The sequence below is a fragment of the Macrotis lagotis genome, chromosome 4, assembly GCF_037893015.1.
Source record: "Macrotis lagotis isolate mMagLag1 chromosome 4, bilby.v1.9.chrom.fasta, whole genome shotgun sequence".
Taxonomy (NCBI): domain Eukaryota; kingdom Metazoa; phylum Chordata; class Mammalia; order Peramelemorphia; family Peramelidae; genus Macrotis; species Macrotis lagotis.
This window is the reverse complement of record NC_133661.1, coordinates 1-5,069: the sequence shown is the minus strand read 5'-3', so window position 1 is coordinate 5,069 and position 5,069 is coordinate 1. Positions and strand designations below refer to the sequence as shown.

The 5,069-nt window shown below is 36.3% G+C and overlaps 1 long non-coding RNA gene across 2 annotated transcripts; it reads left to right on the top strand.

Annotated features, from left to right (window-relative positions):
* The first annotated feature begins 490 nt into the window (after positions 1 to 490).
* Positions 491 to 2,876, top strand: LOC141522936 (uncharacterized). Of its 2 annotated transcripts, none has more exons than XR_012478250.1 (3): positions 491 to 594; positions 1,432 to 1,509; positions 2,250 to 2,876. It is a non-coding gene; the product is annotated as an uncharacterized LOC141522936 (long non-coding RNA). The 2 variants fall into 2 exon arrangements; XR_012478249.1 differs by having other exon boundaries at positions 1,927 to 2,876.
* The last annotated feature ends 2,193 nt before the right edge of the window (positions 2,877 to 5,069 follow it).

Below are 5,069 nucleotides of genomic sequence, written 5' to 3'. Positions count from 1 at the left end.
GTCATTTGGAGGAAGGTTTGGCAGAGTTTGAAGCTAAAAGACAAAAGAGGAACAATAAAAATAGGCCACCTGCAATGAGTGAAGGTTTATGAAATTAAAAAACCCACTAAGATATTATTGCTTTCTTTTAGGAGGATGGGCTGCCTCAGGATGAATAGTTGATTCTTCCTCACAAGAAAACTTTTACGGAAAGATAATCACTAGTCTGTCTTATGTCACTGGGTTGTCAGTTATTGGTTGGGCTAAAGGAACACTGAGGGCTCTTTGAATTCTAGCTGTTGATGACATCTTGGTTTCCTAGGTCACCAACTTTCTCAAACAAGAAGATGGGCTTGTTTAGGTCTGTCACTCTAATCTGAAGGGGAGATATGGTCTCGTGATTAAACCTAGTATAACATTATCAGAGACTTATGAAGCTTCCAAGTCTTTACTTTCCCAATCACTTTACCTTAATCTTTGTGCCTTTTTTGCTTCAAAGGAACATAAAATGAAAAGATAGAAGTTGGGCTTTTGCCATTCATTAGGCTAGAATTCCTACCAGTCCACTAATATGGTTTATCAATATTGAACTGGGAGCAGTGCTGAAGCCCACACGTGAGTTTTGGAAAAGCAGAAATGGGGAAAGTACTGTACTTTCTCTGGGAGAAAAAAAAAACGGTGATGGGTCAGCATTAGAAGAAAAGCAGATGGGAAGAAATAAGGAATGTAGTAGAATGAGCTCAGGGAACCAGAGTGGGTTTATTAGAGATGAATGGAGATTCTCAAAATGAAACAGGTAGAAGGGAACAATGGGGAGTTGAAGGGACAAAGACACCTGATGCCCTGAGAACTGTAGTACCAGGTGATCCCATTCAATGAATTGCTGCTAGGAGTATTTTCTTTTCAAAAACTAAATACTGGAGGAGACTAATGTTTATAATTCAAGTGTATAAGAATTTTCAAAGAATTCTCTGTCTTCAAATTATTTGTCCCACTCTCTAATCCAGGCACAAACTATGAACTACTGTTAAAATGGGCATCCTGCAAAGAGTAGAAGAAAATTAGGTTAAAAAAAGGAGACTCAAAACTTATTCCTTTCCTAGATGAGGATGATCTGCCTCAGGATACGTAGTTGAGTCCTCATCACTAGCAAACTTTACCCAAAGTGAAACAACTACTTGTTTGTATTGCAGGACTAGGTTTTTAATTCTTGGTTGGACTAAAGGAGCATTTGGTCTCCTCAAATTTGTAATTCTTTGATGCCTTGGTATCCTATGTCACCATAGTTGCTGTTGAGATCCTTTGCTTTCATCCGAAGGGGAGACATGCTCTCCTGTTGGAACTCTCTATAATATATTGGAGATTTTCTACCATTTTGAGTCTTTTTTCTTACAATCCCTTTAACATACTCATTGCTCCTCTGCTTTGTTTCAAATGCACATGTAATGACAGAAGAAAGTTGAGCTTCTGCCCTTCACTGGGCTGAAACCTGATGACCTGAGAAGTGAAGGAGCAGCAGATCACATGCTGGTAGGATGATTTTCTTTTCAAAGTTCAACACTGAAGGAGACCAAGTTTTATATCTGAACAGTATAAGACTCCTAGGTTTACCCACTTCCAATTATTTTTCCCACCTTATCTACTCCAGCTAAAAACCATGAAGCTCTATAAACAAATTAATTCTATTTAAGTTCCATTTAAATGTACTAGGTTACAGAAGCTCATTTTCTAGGCCCGAGTTTTAGGAATGGGCTTCATAATTGTATACTTATTTTTTCTGCTTGTTTGTTCGTAACTTTATTTTTCCAAGTATGTATAGACATAATTTTAAACATTTATTTTATAATGTTTTTCTAATTACATTCAAAGTAAAATTTTAATAATCATTTTGTAATATTTTTGAGTTCACAATTTTCTATCTCCCTTCTCTTTTACTCTTCTTTACAGCAAAAATATAAATTGTATATGAATAATTAAAGTTATTACTGAATAAGTTATGCTCTTAAATAAGAGTCAGAATAAAAGAGAAGATAACATCATGAGAAGAAAAATAATATAAAACATATAACAACTTTTAAATTGTGAAGGTAGCGTGCTTTGATCTGCATGGAGATTCCATCTTTCTCTGGATGTGGATGACATCACAAGTCTTTTAGAATTGACTTTGCTCACTGCATTCATCAGAAGAGTTTAGTTTAACTTAGTTGATATTTACAGAGTGTTGTTATTGCTGTGTACAATATTGTCCTGTTTCTGCTCACTTCCTTCAGCATCAGGGCCGCATCAGAGTCCTTTGATTTCAATCATTCATACCTTGCATTTGGCATGTTTTTCAACCTCAAGGATTTACTGAAATGAAGACTGAACCTTTTCATCTAAGATGCTGGGGGTCCATATTAATCCCTGAATGGACAGCCTTGGTGATCAGAGGAGAGATGAGAGTTGTCCTCAGGATGCCATTTTAGAGGGAAAAGCAAGGTAACAAAGTGTTATTTTATTTTTCTTGGATAAAAATGGACATGTGGGAATATTCGAACAGGGTTACTGAAAGAAAGAGATGTGAAGACAATAGAAGAGCCAAATCAAAAACAACTGCAGAATTACAGAGGAAAGATGACCACTACTAGGTCAGGATCCATATGAGGTATTAAAAAAGGAAAAGAATCGATTTGTGCAAAAATATTTCTAGCAGTTCTTGTGTTGGTGGCTAATGTTTGGTTCTTAAAGGCATGCCCATCAATTTGGGGAATGGTTGAATAAAAAAGTGACATTTGAATATCATAGAATATTTTAGTATTAGCTATGCCATGCAGAAGGTGATTTCAGGAAAACCTGGAGACTTTTAAAGTGAAGGAAATTTGCGTGAGCAAAACCAGAGGAACATTGCCATCCTTAAGAACAATAACATATGATGATTCTCTGGAAGTGACTTACCTGCTTTTTGCCCGATTTACCATTTTTTAAATCTGCTGCTTAGGGTTTCCCATTTCCAAATCTTCATGAGGTTGAATTTACATGGCTTATTAGCCTACTAAATTCCTTCAGCATAGTCTTATCTCAGTCTTCCTTCATAGATTGCACTTATGTTTACCCAGAAAGTTACTATTTTCTCCTCCTTCCCTTTCAATTCGGCCATAAAGTCTATTGGAATTGCTCCTTTATTATTCAGTAGCACAGGGCATATTTCACATTCCAGTTAAGAACATGACTAGGGAACAGAATGGTTTGGTTCTGAATCTTTTGTGTTCTAAGGGATCCAGATGGACTTATCCTATGATCCAGTGATGTCAAGTTTTCCAATTATGAGAAATGGTGGAAGGGAAGCAGCGGGATTCTGAGTATAGGAGGATTTAAGACTAAGACTTCCTAAGAGAGAACATTGAACTAGGAGGTGAGGGGTTTAAGGAAGAGAAGGAACCAGGCCTGTACTTTGATGAAATCTTGGTTTGTTGTTACCTTTGGTAGGGAGAGGTTCAAAGAGAATAGATACTTGAGAGAGAGAATACCTCTGGATGAGGAAGAAACCTAATAAGCCATGGTTTCAGGGCTAATTCATAAGAGGATACTATTCATGACAATCCTTCTGAGGAAGATCTAGATGCTTTAAAGGGTTTCAAACTCAGGATGAGTTAACAAGATATGACAGGCCCCAAATTTGATGATATTCATAGGGCTTGGTTTAGGAGCATAATTTCTGGAATAAGCTATTTTGGATGCTCAGGTCCCAGTGGCTAGAACTTTGGGTTTAGACAACTCTTGAATACAGATTTAGATACCAAGTGACCCTGAGCAACTGACTAAAATGCAACTGGCCTCCAATTTTTCCATTGTAAAATGAAACATCAAAACCCTACTTTCACATATTTTATGAGATGCAAAATTTAAAATACCAGAGTCTACTATATAGCAACTTAGTGAAATGCTTATTCTCTTCCATGTTCCTTTGCCCCTTGATATTCAAACCCCTTTCATGTTATTGGGTTGAAATTTTAGATGAATATTTAGAAAAGGTAAAGACTAGCAGGAGGAGGAAAATTGAAAAGAAATTGAGGAGGTCCATGAGGATGTATTATTTAATGGGTAGGTGAAAGAACCTTTGACATGGAATCTTGAATGAAGAACCAGGAGAAGAGATGACAGTTACTTTTATGTGGTTAGAGAAGCTGTCATTTGGAGGAGTGTTTGGCACATTTTGAAGCAATGGACAAAAGAGGAACATTACAAATAGGCAACCTGCAATGAGTAAAAGGTTATGAAATAAAAAAAAATACTCAAAAATTATTCCTTTCCTTTAGGAGGATGGTCTGCCTCAGGATGAATCGCTGATTCCTCTTCACTAAACTAAGGTGGAAAAGACTACTTTTTGTATTATAGGACTAGGGCTTTAGTCATTGGTTGGACTAAAGGAACATTAGGTGTCCTCAGTTTTTATATTTTATGATGCTTTGGTATCCTATGTCACCATAGGTGCTGTTGAGGTCCTTTGATGTCATCTGATGGGGACACGTGTTCTCCTGTTGCAACCCTATATCACATATGGAAGATTTTATACCATTTTGAGTCTTTTTTCTTCCATTCCCTTTAATTTAGTCATTTCTACTCTTCTTTGACTCAAAGGTATATGCAGTGAAAGAAGGAAGTTGAGCTTATTGCCCTTCAGAAGGACCCTCAGATCACATATCCAATGAATTGCTGGTAGGATGATTTTATTATCAAAGTTAAACATTGGAAAAGACTAAGTTTTATATCTGAACAGTAGAAGACTCTTCCGTCTAATTACATGCAAAGGAAAATTTTAATAATCATTTTGTAAGATTTTTGAGTCCACTGTTTTCCTCCCTCCTCTCTTACTCTCCTTTATAGCAAAAAATATTTTATATGTGAATAATTTAAACTTATTCCCCCAAAAAGTTATATTATGAAAGAAGAATCAGAACAAAAGGGAAGATAACACCATGACAAAAAATAATTCAAAGCATACAACAAGTTTTAAAATGTGAAGGTAGGGTAGCATGCTTTGATCTGTATGGAGATTCCACCTTTCTCTTGATGTGGATGGCATCACAATCTTTTAGCACTGATTTTGATAC